Source organism: Nannospalax galili, unplaced genomic scaffold, assembly GCF_000622305.1.
Source record: "Nannospalax galili isolate Female #2095 unplaced genomic scaffold, S.galili_v1.0 scaffold709, whole genome shotgun sequence".
Taxonomy (NCBI): Eukaryota; Metazoa; Chordata; class Mammalia; order Rodentia; family Spalacidae; genus Nannospalax; species Nannospalax galili.
The window spans coordinates 3,198,161-3,216,117 of NW_008360314.1; positions in this window are offsets into that span (position 1 = coordinate 3,198,161).

Here is a 17,957-nt window from a genome sequence, read left to right on the forward strand (position 1 = left end):
ATGCTCATCTCAATAGATGAAGAGAAGGCCGTTGACAAAATTCAACATAGATTTATGTTCAAAATCCTAGAGAGAATTGAACTGGAGGGAACATACATCAACATAATTAAAGCCATATATAACAAGCCCACAGCCAACATCATTCTAAATGGAGAGGAACTGGAAGCATTCCCAATGAAATCAGGAACCAGACAAGGCTGCCCACTATCTCCACTTTTCTTTAACATAGTGCTTATAAATCTTGCAAGAGCAATAAGACAAGAGCAGGACATTAAAGAAATAATAATTGGAAAAGAAGAGATTGAATTATCCCTTTTGCAGATGATATGATATTATATCTAAGAGACACCAAAAATTCCACCAGAAAACTCCTAGAAATTATTAACAAGTTCAGTAAAGTGGCAGGTTATAAAATTAACTGACAAAATTCTGTAGCCTATCTGTATACCAATAACAAGCAAGCAGAGAAAGAGTAATGGAAACACTCCCCTTCACGGTAGCTTCAAAAAAAAAAAAAAAAAATCTTGGAAAAAACCTCAAGAAGAGCAAGAAGCAGTGCCCAGATAAGACCCCAGAACCAATCTGAGGGGAGCTGCCTGTGGGCTCTGGGCCCATCGGTCCTGGAGGGAGCTATGTGTCTCATTGGCCCCTAAGGGAGCTATGTTGAAAATGACCATCCTACCAAGAGTCATATATAGATTCAATGCAATGCCAATCAAAATCCCCATGACATTTTTCACAGAATTGGCAAAAAACATACTAAGATTCAAATGGAAGCACAAAAGACCTTGGATAGCCAAAAAAAATCCTGAGCACTAAGATCAACGTTGAGGGGATTATCATACCAGATTTTAAGCTGTATGACAGAGCTATAGTCATAAAAACAACATGGTACTGGCAGAAAAATAGACCCATAGATCAATGGAACAAAGTTGAAGACCCAAAAATGAGTAAATACAATTGCAGCCACATGATATTTGACAAAGGGGCCAAGAATATTCACTTGAGGAAAGACCGCATGTTTAGCAAATGGTGCTGGCAAAACTGGATCTCCACCTGTAGAAGAATGAAACTAAACCCCTATCTTTCACCCTGCACAAAAGTCAACTCCAAATGGATCAAAGACCTCAATGTAAAGCCTGAAACTCTGAAACTGTTAGAAGAAAACATTGGGAAAAGCCTACAAGATATAAGTGTAAGAAAGGATTTTCTAAACCAGACATCAATTGCTCAGGAAACAAGGGCAAGAATTAACAAGTGGGACCTAATTAAACTAAAAAGCTTCTGTACACCAAGGGAGGCAACCAGGGAAGTGAACAGAATACACACAGAATGGGAGAAAATCTTCACCAGTGACACATCCGACAGAGGCTTAACATCCAGTATATATAACGAACTCAAAAAAAAAAAGAGAATCAATACAAGAAACAACCCAGTTAAAAGATGGGCTAAGGAGCTGAATGAGAGTTCTCAAAAGAAGAAATAAAGTTGGCTATGAAACATCTTAAAAAATGTTCAACATCACTAATAATTAGGTGTAGGAGAGGAAATGCCAGGCCTAAGCATAGGCTGCACTAGAGAACACAGTTTTCCCTTTGAGAGCGCAGCCTGCATTTCTGCAAAAGAGCCAAGCTAACCTGCCCCAGAACCTAAAGCCTGATGACGCAAGCAGCCTGGATGAGGGGATCTATCAGGGAGTGATACACCAGCTTATGGGGCACTGGGGGAGGGAGGAGAGATATATAAGGCCTTCCCTTTCCAGCATGAAACGAGCCTACAGCACCTCACCTAGTACCTGCTTCCACCCAACTCCTGGTGTCTGTGTATTGACTCCATGCTGCTCATCCCCACCTCGGCCAGAATGCTTGTTCCCTGCAGTCCCTCGTGGGCTAGACCCACGAGGAAACCTACAACAGCTGGCACCTGAACAAGGTTTCCAGCCCTCTGGCACTGTGACGCTTCCAACTTCGGTTCGTTTCGCTGAGTAGGCCCCAGGTTTTTTCTGTCCCTTAGGCTGCTCACGGGTGAGCGAGTGGCCCCTTCCTCTGTCCCCTCTACCCTGTTTGTCATATTTGTTGTTAAATCAGGAAGGCACACTCGGCCGCGTGGTCCTGAAGCCCACATTGACACCTTTTACTCCTTGGCTCATCCCGGTGAGTTCACATAAGGGCTGATCCACCTTGAACTCAGAGTCCAGGCTTTGGGTCAACCTGTTGCCTGTCCTGGAGACACCATGTGAGCATATGGCTGAAGGTGTCATGGCCTTCGGAAATCCCTCACTAAGCACAAGACATTTGGATCCAATACACTCTCTCATACTCGGAGCTCCAGCAGGTTTCCTCCAAGTTTGATCTGGCCTTTAACTTGGCAGTCAAACTGTACACTCAAGCTTGAAAAACCTTCAATAGAGAACCCGATGCTATTGTGCTCCCCTTTCCCCTCTGTAACCTACCGGCAGTCTGGGCTGATTCCATAAGTTTTCAGACAATGATGTCAGGCTTCCCCAGCACCGTTGGCAATCACCTGCCCCAAGACAAAAGAATTCAGGCTCTTCTCACATTGCCGATTGAAGTTAAGCCCCACAGCACTCCTTCTTCTTCGCCAATTCCCCAAGTGACCATTGCCTTTTTGGATGCTAATAAGAAGAACTTTGGGGTCCTGATACATTGTCCTGGAAAAAAGGACATCACCCACATCGTCCCTAATCCTGGCTCTGTTCAGTTGGGAGAATTTCTTGCTATACTTAAAGCTTTAGCAGAGTGCCAGGGTGAACCCCGAAATCTCTTTTCTGATAGCACCTATGCTGTTTAGGTTACTAAGGTCCTCGCCTTTTCTCATGTTAAAAACTCCTCCACCCCACTCCACCTCACTGTGGTCAAGGTAGAGGAATGCCTAGAAAATAGAAGTTACCCATGGTACATCTCACATATCCACTCACATTCCACTCCTCCTGGAATCCTAGCTTGGGGGAATGCCACCACAGATGCCCTGATCATGACAGTCCAGTCTAGCCTGTTAGAACAAGCAAGAGCTTTACATCAACAATTCCACCTGTCCCCTCAGAGTATTCATAAACTCCTCCCAGAAATCCCCGTGTCCCAAAGCAAGGACCTTGTCCACTCATGAGCTACCTGTGCCCTGTTCATGCCTCTCAGGCCCCTTAACAGGGGAGGAGTGAATCCCTGTGGTTTGATACCCAATGCCATTTGGCAGATGGACGTGACTCACTACCTCCCTGTTGGGAAATTGAGATTTGTTCATGTTATAGTTGACACACGCTTATCCCTTATGCTTTAGCTCTCTCAGGGGAGAAGACTATACATACCATTAAAGCTATAAAGTCTGCCATGTTAATCATGGTTGTACCCTGGGTGCTTAAGATTGATAATGGACCCACTTATTCCTCTCAAGAATTCAATAAATTTGTTTCCTCCTCAGGAATCAAACATACCTTTGGTATTCCCTATAACCTGTAAGGATAAGCCATTGTTGAAAGGACCAACAGGACACTTAAGTCCCTCCTGGCTAAAAGCCCCTTGGCTGAGGCCAAACGCGACCCTCACCTGGCTCTTACTGAGGCTTTGTTCCACATTAATTTCCTCATGTTTGATGACCTGGGTCTCAGTCAAGCATACAAGCATTAGTTCTTCTTGCCTCGGGCTACGCCTCTGCCACTAGTTAGATGGAGGGATCCTATTTTATCCCTGTGGCAGAAACCAGCCCCCATCCTGACACAAGGATGAGGATACGCTTGTATTTTTCCACAGGATGCTACGACCCCCATCTGGATTCCATCAAGAGACATCGACCAGCTATAGAAGTCCATCTGGAGACTGGGCCCAACTGCAAGTTTGATAAGCGAGGACATCCTTTTCTGGCTTCATTATCTTTAGCACCCTTTTGTCCTTAGGCTGTGCTTCTCCTGAGGCTTCAGATCTCTGGGCACTGGTCCCCTTACCACCTCTGATCCTCCCTGTATATGAACAGTCACCCGCTTTCCCAGTTCTCTTTACTACTAATGAATCCCTCAGTCTCCCCACCATGGAATTGATTCATGCGTCCATTCCCACAAATTGCACATGGTCCTTTGCAGGATTGCTCAGCTTCAGCCCAGCCCTTAATCCCTCCTCCCCTAATGTCTCTCACTGTCACTCCCTCTTTAACATAACAACTGGTGACTTTCGTGGAAACTGGAGCCAGGGCTCCTTATGGGGCCTCAAAATCTGGTCTCCCTTAGTAAAAGACACTTCTGAGACTACAGTGTCCTTCATGTCCCCTGGGGCCACCACCCCTCCCCAAGGGTCAGGCGTCCTCCATGGACCTGGCGTCCTCCCACCTATAAACTTCCCACCACATTGCACTTTCCTATTCCTTGGGAGCACTGCCTTCTGCTCACTCCTGGAGATATGCTCCCCTTCATGGATTATTTACTCAGGTATCATAGTCTTAATTCTATTCTTGCTCATAAAACGCCTTGTTCTATGATTCTGCAAAAAAAAACCAAGTAAATTACTCTGTGTATCAGGTTTTCAAGACACTCGAGGATCTAGATTTGAACCCCCCCCCACATATCCAGCAGGTCTGGCTTGCTGACATCCAAGATAGATTAGAAACATAGGTGCAAAAATCTTAATGTCAATTACATTAAAAATGAATTTTTCTGTATGAAACTGTATTTTAAAAATGAAATGGAAATCTTTTTTAAAGGTTAAAACCTCATTTAATTTTATATCTTATAGGGTATATACTGAGTACAATATTGTATAACTATAATCTGTAAACCTAAAAATATACTGCCAATTTTGAAAGAGATACATTTTAGCTCAGGAAATTGTTATTGAATATGTCAATGCTGTTGTAATTAAATGCTTCTTCTAAGTATGTAGTTATTAAATAAATAAGTTAAAAAAAAAATCCCCCCCAAATCCAGACCCTACACATGCAAGCTCCTCCTCCTTTCCTCCTCCTCCTCCTCCTCTTCCTTCTCCTCCTCCTCCTCCACTTCCTTCTCACCTTCCTCCTTCTTCTACCTTTTCTTGCTGCTCACAGCACTGAAGAAAATTTTATTTAGGCCTCCAAATCATACAGTATGAGCATTGGCAAACTTGTGTGATCATGCACTGTGTGTGGGTCTCTGGTGCAAGATGACTTGTCATCTTCTTGTCAATACTTTCTGATGTTTCTGTGATACTCATATCCTGAAACATACTCTGTGGCTCTGACCCACATCCGTCCTGCTACAATTTGAAAACCTTATCTTATTAGGTCAACGTGTAAATTATATAACTCTCATCTAAGCTTTTATATTCTTGAAAAGTCAGTCTTGTATTTGAGAAATCCCAGAGAATGGCAATTGAAAGAAAACAAGCATTTGATTTTGAAAGTATTTGAGATTTTTAAAATCCATGCTTTTCCTTTGTGAAGATGATCCCACAACAGGGTCTGGTCAATCAAGCTCTTACTGATCTATGTCTTTGAGAATTCCTGTTCTTTTCTATGGCAGGTATGTGCATGCATTTGCATGTGGTTGGTGTGACAATATGTGGGAAGTGATTGATGGGGACATTCTGCCTTCTTGAGTTCCTCTGGAATGTGTCAGACATTGGTCAGACCTGGGGATTTACCTTAGCTCAGTCCTTTGTATTCATCTATGTAATTCATATTTAAAGTTTATGAACATTTTCTGCCCTTTCAGGAGAAGAGAAACAGCTCTCTGTTACAGGTCTGATTAAATAGGTTGGAGAATACTTTGCTGTTGTGCAACAAGGCTAAGAGAAAGAAGAATCTGGATTTTTTGAAGATGAAATTTGTACCAATTAAATAAAAAGTTTTGTAAATTTTTTTTAACTTTTACAAAAAATTTATTGAGAATTTCATACATGCATACAAGGTGTTTTGATCAAATCTATGCCCACTCCCTCCCCGCAACATTCCTCCCTCTGAAGAGGTAACCCTAAAATCTTTTAAGGGTTATATACAAACTCCCAAATACTTTTGACATTTCTGGCCTTTGGAACAGAGTATGTTGTTAACAGGACCAAGGACATTTTGACTTTTAGCCAAGAAACTTGCTACATTTCTTTGGAGTTCTTTTTACCTTAACTGCCTAGCCAATTCCTACCTCCTGTTCTTATCACACCATCCTCTGAAGGAGTTACCCAAATTGCCAATAGGGAATAGGGACACTGACCACTCTGGCTTCTTCCATGCTGAACAGGGCTGCAGGGTGAGGCAATTGGAGTACCTCTTCAGTGGGTCTATCTAGTCTCTAAGAGGAAAAGAAGTCCTTGAATCATGAATAGGAGATGTGAAGGAGAAGTAAAGGCAATAGTAATTAGCATTACAAGTTCTAGACAAGGAACTAGGAAAAAGAACAGGGAAATTTTCAAATGTTTTTATGAAAGTCCATTGGAGTTTCTTGACAAGGGCTTCCAAAAGCATCCCTCTATTAGAATCTTCCTCATTTTTCTTTTGTCTTCTAAGGCTGGACTAGTTGGCTGGGAAGAGTGGCTAGATACTCAGGTGAGCGTCCAGTGACCCTGCTTGGCATGCCTTTAATGAATGAGCACAACTGTCAACAGGCCCAATTGTGACTATGTTTAGCGATCAGGTTCAGCCAAAGTTGTGATGATAGTAGTTATTTCATGCAGAAGGGACTGCTGTATAGCATCATCTTATTAAAAGGACCTGGAATTTAAAAGGATTTGGCTCTAGGAGCCACATATGAAGGAGAACATACATCATTTGTTTTTCTGATCTGTGTTACTTCACTTAGTATAACAGTTTCTAGATTCATCCATTTACCTGCAAATTTCATTACTTCATCTTTCTTTACTGCTGAATAGAACTCCATTGTATAAATATACCACATTTTTGTTAACCACTCATCAGTTGAGGGACACTTAGGTTGCTTCCATCTCTTAGCTATTGTGAAAAGAGCAACAACAAACATGGTTGTACAAGTGTCTCTACAATAGGATGAGTCCTTTGGGTATATGCCAAGAAGTCATATCACCAGGTCATGTGGTAGGTCCATTTTTAGTTTTTTTTAAGAGTTCTCCACACTGTTTTCCATAGGGGCTGCACAAGTTTGCAATCCCAGTAGCAGTGAAGGAGCATTCGACTTTCTCAACATCCTCTCCAGCATTTTTTATCATTAGTTCTCTTGATCCTAGCCAGTCTGATTGGGGTAAGGTGATACCTTAGGGTGGTTTTAATTTGCATTTCCCTAATTACTAATGATGTTGAACATTTTTTGAGATGTTTCTTAGCCATCTTTATTTCTTCCTTTGAGAACCCTCTGTTAAGATCTTTAGCCCATCTTTTATGAGTTCTTTATATATTCTAGATGTTAAACCTCTGCCAGATGTGGCAATGAAAGAAAATAAACAAAGATATTATCTAGGAAACACAAAATTACCCAGAGAACAGAAACAGCAATCAAAATGATGGCAACCAAAACACATCTTTCAATAGTAGCCTTAAATATCAGTGGACTGAATTCTCCAGTTAAAAGACACAGCCTAAGTGAATTAATTAAGAAACAAAATCCATCTCTTTGCTGCCTGCAAGAAACCCATTTTACCTTCAAGGACAGGCACTACCTTAAGGTAAAAAGATGGAAAAGAATATTCCAAATAAATTGCGCTAAGAAACAAACAGGGGTTGCAATTCTAATATCTGACAAAATGGACTTCAAAGTAAAACTAATCAGAAGAGATAAGGAGGGTCACTTCATTCTGATCAAAGGAACAGTTAACTAAAAAAATATTACAATCCTTAACATGTATGCACCAAGCTCTGATGCACCCAAATTCATAAAAGCAACACTACAAGACTTTAAGTCACAGATTAACCCCAATTCAGTAATAGTAGGGGACTTCAATATCCCACTGTCTCCATTAGACAGGTCAACTGGACAAAGAATAAACAGAGACGTCTGAATTAAATGATACCATACATCAAATGGACCTAACATACATCTTTCAATTATTCCACCCAAACACCAAAGAATACACTTTCTATGCAGCACCTCATGGAACTTTTTCAAAAATTGACCACATACTGGGCCACAAAACAAACCTCATCAAATACAAAAATATTGAAATTCATGCATTCTATTGGACCACAAAACAATAAACCTCAAAATCAACACTGGACACAGCCCTAGTCACTACACAAATTCGTGGTGATTGAACAACACACTCCTAAACAATGAGTAGGTCAAAGGAGAAATTCAGAAAGAAATAAAAGAATTCCTGGGATTCAAAAAAGTACACTACAACACAACACAACCTCTGGGACACATTAAAAGCGGTCCTGAGAAGGAAGTTTATAGCTCTAAGTGCCTACATTAAAAAATTAGAAAGAGCCCAAATTAATGATCTAACACTGCAACTCAAGGCACTGGAAAGGCAAGAACAAATGAAACCCAAACCCAGCAGAAGAGAAGAAATAACAAATATCAGGGCAGAAATTAATGAAATAGAAACAAAGAAAACAATAGAAAGAATCAATGAATCTAAGAGCTGGTTCTTTGGAAAGCTAAACAAGATAGACAGACCGTGAGCCCAGTTAACCAAAAGAAAAAAAGAGCAAATCCAAATCAACAAATCAGAGATGAAAGGGGAAACATCACAACGAACACCAGAAAGACACAAAGTATCATAAGGGAATACTTTAAAAACCTATACACTACTAAATTTGAAAACCTAAAAGAAATAGATGCACATCTAAAGGCATGGGAACCACCAAAAGTAAACCAAGAAGAGAGAAATGCAAAGCCTCCCAACTAAATAAAACCCAGGCCCAGATGAATTTACAGAAGAATTCTACTAGACATTTAAAGAAGACCTCCAGCCAATACTACTTAAATTATTCAAAATGATAGAAAAAGAGGGAGAACTCCCAAATTTCTTTTATGAAGCCAGCATCATTCTAATACTCAAACTGGGTAAAGACACAACCAAAAAAGAAAAGTATAGACCCATATTCTTATTGAACATAGATGCAAAAATTCTCAACAAAATACTTGCAAACCACATACAGACACACATTCACCATGATCAAGTAGGCTTTATCCCAGAGATACAGGGATGGTTCAATATATGCAAGTCAATAAACATTATTAATCCTATAAGTGGACTCAAAGACAAAAAACACATTGTCATCTCGATAGATGCAGAAAAGGCTTCTGACAAAATTCAGCAGGCATTTACGTTCAGCGTTGTAGAGGGAATTGGACTGGAGGGAACCTACCTCAACATAATTAAGCTATATACAACAAACCCACAGCCAGTCTCATTCTAAATGGAGAAAAACTGGAAGCATTCCCATTAAAATCAGGAACCAGACAAGGATGTCCACTATCTCCACTCCTTCTCAACATAGTGCTTAAAACTCTTGCTAGAGCAATAAGACAGGATTAGGAAATTATGATGTATATGTATGATGTATATATATATGTCATATATATGAATTTGAGAGAGATTTGTATGTTTAGGGAACTCAGGAGGAGATGAAGTGGAGAAGAATGGGTGGATGTATTCAAAATGAATTGTATTCATGCATAAAATTCTGAAATAATAAGAAACTGTTAAGTTTAGAACTATTCTCTATAGAAGAAAATTTGGAGGAATACTAAGCTATTTTGCTAATTATTTTCCCTGAATCCATTTGTCTTTCATGAATTCAAGGATCTTTTTGAATAAGAAACAATAAACAAATATATATCAATTCAAATAACAATCAAACAAAAATTGGTGAAGCATTTGGCACAACTTTTAAAGATGAAGTACGGGTTAGCTCAACATGGCAGAGCTCAGAAAAGCTGACTGAAATTTTTTCTTTACTTTTTGCCATTTGTAAAATAATAAAATTACATAATCAGGTTGAATTATTGATTTTCTTTTCTCTCTGGTACTGGATGTTTTTACTATTGTGTGAACTAAGATCTAGAGGGTTTTTTTTTTTTTTTTCACCATTGACTGGGTTACCTTGTGGATATTAGAGGCATCCTGGGCATCTGACTGCATGGCACCACAGCTCTCTGCAACCCTCCTCCACGCTCATGGCGGAGATGCTAGTCATGAGCCTTCATGTAGATTAAGACATTCATCTGGCTATGTACCACACATGAGTTCCCTCCCACTGAGCAAGTTTTAAGTCCAATTAGATAGTTGTTGATTACCCACAAGATAATAGTGCCAGTACTGCACCAGTATAGTTTCTGTGTTGGTCATATTTGTAGTTACTTGGCTTTACAACTTGGGTTGGAACACTGATTGATTTTCTCTCAGCAGTTTGCATAGTATCCTCTAGAACTCTGAGAGCTAGTCCTCAGGGAGGAGGCGTCCAGGTCAGTGCCAGCTCCATTGCTTTAAGTCCTTCCTGTGTTGGAAGTATGTCCTGTCTTCAGTAATAGGGTCTTACCTTGAAGTTCTAAAAGGTAATCAAGGGCTGTGGCAACAACCTGTGTTATTTTGAGTCTCTTGGATTACTCTGACCAACAGCTTGAAGGAAGGTTTCTTCTGTCTGGCACTGTGTTTCTTGTTCTATAGCCTTCAGCAGCTATTCAGTATATGCACTCATGCACAGATATTGTATGTGTATGTTTCTATAGGCTTTTGAACTATTGCATTTCCCTCTGGTTTTTCATACCACTTAAGCAATATTTATAAACATAGCCAAATACACATTGCTGGAGAAGTCGTAGATCCCAGAGAAATCCCCATGCCTATCATATCCCTAGACATATGTAATTTCTTACTCTATGCTAAATATGAATTCTTATATTTACAGACAAGTATATCACACACCACTCATCAAAGAAGTCTATTTTGTAATAGATGGAGACTATTGCAGAGCTCCACAACTGGTCACACACAGAAAATAAGTGTCTGTGAGATGCCCAGTCCTAAGTGACACATCTACAATGGAACCTCTACACCTAAGGCTCACAGGACATAGTGGAGCAGGGGCTGGAGAGAATACTAATACATCCCTCAACTGTTACCAGTGAAGTTTCCTCATGCAGCAGAGGGCAATTAACACAGAAGGCACAACTGGCCAAAGTGTAGGGAATAAGAGACTGCAGAGTGTGTGTCTTTGGATAAGACTCTTTGTTAAACCTCACCTACCCAGGGCTCAGGGATCATTGTGAAAGAGGGGGCAGAAAGATTGTAAGAGCCAGGGCTGGTGCATGACCACGAAGAAACAGTCTTCCAAGCTTCTGGGAACTTGCTCATATGAACTTACAGCAAAGGTGACAGTGTGCACAGACAAAAACCCAGCATAGAACTGTGGAAATGGTCAGAAGTTCCCAAACTTAGCCAGGGAAATATTGGTATCTGATCACTGCTGGGTGAGAGAGAGTCAGTCTTCTTTAAGGGAGTGATGCCAGATGTGCTGACCAGGTCAAGTGGATGAACTCACACAGAGGGACATCTGGGTACACAAACTTGACTTGATAGTCCTTAACATATATGACAGAATTAATGAAATCCTGTGGGTTGGCTATGGGGGTGTGGTGGTACAGATAGGGGCTGGGGTCTAAATATGATTAAGATCTATTGTATGAAACACACAAAAATTCAATAAAATATATTTAAAAGGAAGAGACCTATTTAGTACAGCTACGAAAATGCCTGATAACTTTGTGAGATGGTTTGTGTAAATGAGTTCATGAGGTCAAGGAGGCTAGGATTTGTTAGCCTTCTGGCCTTGAGTAGTGGCCAGATATATAAAAAGGGGGAGAATCATGTTAAAAAATAATGACTCCTTATGATATGGTGGGCAATCAATTTAATAAACTGGAACATTAGAAAAGCTTATGATTAGTGTATTATTCCTAAAAAATCAGGCTATTCCAAACATATTAACATATTCAAACTTTATCAGATAGTTCTCACAGGGAACTAAGGGCTCACCAATGACTAAAGAATCATTAGATTCTTGAAAAAAATATGGCATTATTTGTAAAAGTATGAAAAGTCTTCACTAAATCACTGTCAGTATCAAAACATCAGTGGATCCATTAAGGGGAATGACATTGCATAAATGCAGCAAGTAAGAGTTGCAGAATTTTTCTTCTTTTTGTGCTCTTGGAAAACAACTATAAAAATACTATCAAAATAAAATGTTGTGCATCTGATGGCACTTTTTAATATCTGCATGTCTATATTATATCGTACCACTTAATCCCTAAGACAGCACCATATGTTTCAAAGGAGAGAGGCTACATCACAATACAGAGAAGGACCTGATCGAGGGCACACAGCCAGTAAGTGAAAATTCAGAGTACGTGCAGAGGGATTTGTTTGAACAGATCTGAATTCTGTATTACTTCTATAACTTCATGGTGATGTTCTGATGCTTTTAACTATTAAAACTTCATTCCACTGCAGAGGATGGCTGTTTCTGCTTGGACCATAGACCTTGTGAACAGCAACTAACAAACCATGTGCATTATTCTCTTGCCTGTCTCTGTGTTCAGGGCAGTAGTAAATCCATGTGAATTAAAGTAGTATTAATCTTGTCTGGGATATTTTTACAGCACTATGCACCTGTGAAGAAAGCAGAATGATAAAACATGTTATAGTCTGATAAAGTTTTATTTTATCTGGAAAACTGACATAAGAATGTACTTTGTTTTGTGATATTTCTTTCTCCTTGGAATGAGCAATTTCTGTGCATTCAGCATTTGTGGAGGTGGCCATTTCCCCTTGTAAACAGCCCAGTCTATTTTTTCTTAGCACTTGGTTTGGGGCTTGGTGTTAAATTCTTTGGCTGGCAGCATGCCAAGACAGGTAGACAGCAGATGCTGCTGAGCTGAGGACTGCAGGATAGACAGCTCTTCTGCATCTGACCAAGCTCACCTTCCAATCATACCATCAGCCAGAGAGATGATGTCCTCCTGAAGTGTTAAAATATGTCCTCATCTTGATATACAGTCTACATCTTTGATAAGCTTTTCTGAGCTGATAGAGTAAAGCTGGTCTGCATCAGGATTGGAGCTGTGCAGAGTGAAGAGTTGATGATGCAACAGTGAGCACAACTGATTGACAAAGAGAAGTGTCGGAGAAGCAAGAGTTGGGGTCCAGCCATGCTGTTCTCTGTTCCCCAGATGGGACTTACAGGAGACTTTATCCTATTCTTTGTACTCAAATATCACCTCCTTTTATGTAAGTGGAAAGCCACTATTTTCATCAATGTCTGCCAAGGTACAGGCCACTGCAGTAGAGGAAGGCTGAAGTGGAAAGTAGAGGCAGTATCTTAGATTGTTCTGTGTTGTTGCAGGAAAATACCAGGATCTGGGTAATTTATAAGGAAAAGAGGTTTATTTAAGTCACATTCTGAACATCCAAGAGTTTGGAGGCATCTGTTAGGCTTACAAAAGCCTGTGTGGATGGCATTACATGGTAGGAATGTGTGAAAGAGTGGCAAATGGAACAGTCGAATGCCCGGGGTGATCTTGTGTATAATGACCCACTGTCATGGAAACCACTCTCGAAGCTCCAACTTACTCTTGTAAGATCTACTGCAATCTTTCCAGTGAGACAATCTATTCATGAGGGCCTAGCTCCCAAGGACTGACTATCTCTTCAAGATTGCACTGCCTCTCAACACCGGTACATAGGAGATCACATTTCAGCATTAGGTTTAGTTGGACCAAACCATATCTGAGCTATACCAAACATGGAGGGCTGGAATCCAGGGGTCAGTGGGGGCAAGGAGAGAAGCAGCTCCAGATTGGCTTGCTTCCTCTTTCCTTCTATCATGAAATACACATGGCATTGTGTGGAGGCGATGGATAGCCTGAGCACCAAAGAACAGCACATAGACTGGACTGAGGGCACGAACAGAGTCCTGAGATGGGAGGAATGTGGAGTGCATTGGATGGAGGAGGGCAGGTTACATGAACAGATTTTATTTCACTGCAGGGCAAGTGGCACTTGCAGCAAACTGAGTCCTAAAATATTTGGGGGCAGCGAATAGTATACCAGCCTGTAGGACTTATTACTAACAGTGTCACGAGCTGCTAGAATTTCACAGGAGCTTCTATTCCTATTTCCTAATACTGCATTCAAGTTTCAAATCTTCCTCTTTAAGAAGCAACCTTTGACCTTCCTTATTAAAAAAGGAACATATACTTATTACTGCATACTTTGAACATCCAAATAAATGTAATAAAGAAAATAAATTACCCATATTTTGAAAACGTTCTATTGTTTTTGAGATGTACCACATATGGGTATTTTAGTTTTTGATTTTTGTTACAGTTTCATTACGATATAACTTGATACTCTTTTATATCAACACATTGTAAATATGTAGTTCAATTACTTTTGGTAAATTTATAAAACTTGTGCAAACATCACCTAATTCAGTTTGGAAACCTTTCCACCCTCCCACTTCTCCCTCCTGCTTACTTGTACTTTAGCATAGCGAGGTAGCCAGTCATGTGCTTCCAGTTTCTTTTGTTTTGTTAAAATTATGTGCATGTGCATGCTTGTCTGTGACATTCCATGAGTGAAGGTGCTCATGGAGGCCACAAGAGGGCCTTAGATCCTGTGAAACTGAAGTTGAAGGTTGCTTATAAGTCACCTGATGCAGGTGCTGGAAATTGAACCAGAATCCTCTTCAAGAGCAACAAGTTCTTTTAACCTTGGAGCCATCTCTCCAATCTCTTTAAATTTACATTTTTTGGACTTCTTACTGTTTGGGTTCATTCACATAGTATACAGTGTTAACGATTATCCATATTGTATGATGATATGAGTTGTTTTTTCATTTATACTGTAGAACAGTATTTCACTCTATGAATATGTCCCCTTTATGCAGCCACTGTTTCTTTATTATTATGAATATTTTTGCTATGGAAGTTCACATAATATATTTGTTTGGACATGTTTTCATTTCCTTTGGGTAAAAATCCTAAGAGTTGAGTTGTTGAACTGCTAAGAAATTTATGTTTCAGTTTTTAAGGAATTGCTAGACTGTTTTCCGAAGTGACTGCCCCACTTTTCATTTAAACAAATGGTATGTGGGGATAATAATTACTCCAGCACATGTGGAAACCCTTGATACCTTTGTCAAAACATTAATTGCGCATAAAGATTTATTTCTGGATTTTCAGTTTAGTCCACTGATCTTGGCTCCAGTCTATGCCAATATCATCCTGGTTCATTTCCTGTACCTTTATGGCCACTCTGAGAGTGTAGAGTGTACACCCTCCAGCTCTGTTCTTCCTTTTTGAATTGCTTGGCCTGTTTCAGATCCTTTGCATTGCAAAAATTAACACTTTAGGATCAGCTTGTCAAATATTTTCAATAAAGCTTGCTTTGATTTTGATGGAGGTTTTACTGAATTTATTTCATTAGAGCATTTTTGCATTTCTATAATTTTGATGCTTCTAACTAGGATATACTTTTAGGTTAAAATATTGATTAATGCATGATATTTTTACATGTTCAGGTACAATGTGACATGTTGGCTCATGAGTATACTGAGCAGTAATCAACACAGGGTACTTAGCATATCCATTATCTTAAACTTCTTATTTATTTTTTTATTAAATTTCTTATTTCTTTATTGTGAGTACACTTGTATCTCTTTTCTATTTTGAGACCTAACACACCCTGTTACTGTATTCACCCTGCTGGATAATAAAATACCAGGATATTTTCTTCCTATTAAGCAATAACATTGTACATGGGATGGTTTGGGGCATTTCTCTTTTCACCTTAGAATCCATTCAATATTTACTTGGTGATACTTATTATTGGCCAAAGGGAAAATGGATCTTTGTAACTGAGAAAGTCATGGCTATCATTTTTTTAGTTGTTATAATCTCACTAAATTCTCCCCAGCAGAACCATGGAGTGGTCAGGGTGGGGAGCGAGGGGCTGGGGCTGAGGAGAGCCTCCTGAGTCAACATGGAGTGATCACTGATGCCATTAGGACTGTATTGCTAGAATGCATCTCAGGAAGACATGGACAGCTGCTGCATGGCTCCATGGGCAGGATGGGCATCGATCACCAATTGGAAGGCATTTAGATGTTGGGAGGAAGAACATTCTTGCAATATTCTGGCAGCAGGATCTGTGGGGGGAGCATAGAGGCCAGTGCTCGGAGGATGCTGCGTGCAGTGGCTGAGAATCGATTCTGGGTCCTTCTGGATCCAATGGCACATGGAAGGGTTTACAGCCTCATTTCTGGTATTATAAGGTTACAGGCAGTGACCTTGGCAGAGTTCACACTCAATTTAATTTTTATTGTTTTACGAAATGGGAATTGTTTTCTGCCAGTCAATAAAGCAGTGTGCACCCTGCCGTATAGTGGATGTGAATAGTTATTACTGCTTGCTCGGGCTCCTTGACTGCGGGGCAGTCTTATTAGTAGAGATTCTGGAGCTACAGGACTTTTTACCAGCCTCAGGGCTAAATTCCGTATCCACGTCAGCATTGCTGTTGCTGCACAGCACAGGTTATGGCCAAGTCAAACAGAAGGGAAAGTTCCAAGTCTCAGAAATTGCACCAACAAGGAAAAGAGCAATTGGGAAGGTCAATGGAAATGAGGTGCTAAGATAAGCCCAGCAGTCAAAAACCTTCCAGGGAGCAATGCAATGGGACTTTGTGTGCAAAAGAAATATTATTTAAGAAAACCCACTGCATCACATAGAAGTGAAAGTTTATGGCAAAATCATTTAGTTTAGGGTTGGAAAAATGATCAGTCGTTTTTCTTGTATATTATAACCCCCCCCAAACACCCTACATTTCCCCAATTCTCAATTACATATCAAACTGAGCAGGCACCCAACTGAAGCTCTGTGAAGAGCAGATTGTGAAAGCAAACACAGCTTGGCCTTGGTCAGCCTTTAAAACGTCCTCACATCCTCACACACGTGACGCAATGTGAGATCAATTTTGCATTCTCAATTAAGGGATAATTGAATGCATAGATGTTGATTTCAGAAGGAATGAGAAAGTGGGAGTACCAGGGCATGCAGAGAAAGCAGAAAACTCACAGAACTGCCTCCTGGAAACTGGAGGATCATTGAGTCTGGAGTCAGCCTGGGATGCATAACACCACTGTTTGCAAATGTTTTTAAAAAAGTGTGGTAAAGGCTGGAGAGTATATGAGTGAGTGAGTGTGTGTGTGTGAGAGAGAGAGAGAGAGACAGAGAGAGAGAGAGACAGAGAGAGAGAGAGACAGAGAGAGACAGAGACAGAGAGACAGAGAGCTGCTTATGTTTTCCTGTATTTCAGTTAGACTATAACCAGCGATGATTGCCATAGTAAGTTTTTCTACTTTTTTATATTGCTTTACAGTTGAAAGCACATCAGAACATATCAGCCTCACTAGCTTTGGTGGCCAGGCTGGTAAATTTCTGATGGATCCAACAAGAAAACCTGGAACTAGTTCCCCCTTCCTATAATCACATTCCCATTCCACACCAGCCATCTCCTTTCCTCTGCTTCTTGACCCACTCACTTTTTTGACTGTTTCTTCTGTAGCAACCTTCACCTTCTGGCATGCTACATAATTTATTAGTTTGTCTCTTCCCTAGGATGTAAGACCCCTGAGAACAGGACTCACAGTTTGTTTCACTCATTAACCTATCCCAAGCCACGGCAATGCATGATTTATTGAAGAAACAAAATCAAATAAGAAAAGGAGGATTCTTAGCCAAAAGAGGAAGTAAAGAGTTAATAACTCCTCACTCCAGAAACAAGGCAGAAAAGGGAAATCAAACTTCCTCCTGCCAGTGTCAGTTAAGAGAGAACCTGAACAGTGCAACCTAACAGAGCAGTAGTGTTGACGCAGACTGGGCACACATTGTGTGCAGCTCGTCAGGGGAGAAGACCTGAGCTTTTGCTTATTGGTTCTCCTCCTGTCCCCTTCCCCCTTTCCTGTTTGTTTGTTCTTTCTTTCTTTCTTTCTTTCTTTCTTTCTTT